This window comes from Danio rerio, chromosome 11 (assembly GCF_052040795.2).
Source record: "Danio rerio strain M-AB ecotype USA chromosome 11, GRCz13ab, whole genome shotgun sequence".
NCBI lineage: Eukaryota > Metazoa > Chordata > Actinopteri > Cypriniformes > Danionidae > Danio > Danio rerio.
Window position 1 is genome coordinate 13,285,644 of NC_141031.1, and position 298 is coordinate 13,285,941.

The following is a 298-nucleotide window of genomic DNA, read 5'->3' on the forward strand; positions in this document are numbered from 1 at the left end:
GCCGGGTTCAGTGGCGCGCGCCTGTAATCCAAGCTACTGGGAGGCTGAGGCTGCGGATCGCTTGAGCTCAGGGCTTCTAGACTGCAGTGGACTATGTTGATCGGGTGTCCGCGCTAAGTTCGGTATCGATATGGTTCTCCTGGGGGAGCTCGGGACCACCAGGTCGTTTAAGGAGGGGTGAACCGGCCCAGGTCGGAGACGGAGCAGGTCAAATCCCCCATGCTGATCAGTAGTGGGATCGCGCCTGTGAATAGACACTGCAGTGCAGCCTGAGCGACACAGAGAGACGCAGACTTTT

The 298-nt window shown here is 59.1% G+C and overlaps 1 non-coding gene across 1 annotated transcript; it reads left to right on the top strand.

Annotated features, from left to right (window-relative positions):
- On the top strand, positions 1-298 carry LOC147841709 (signal recognition particle RNA). The gene has a single exon (XR_015503152.1).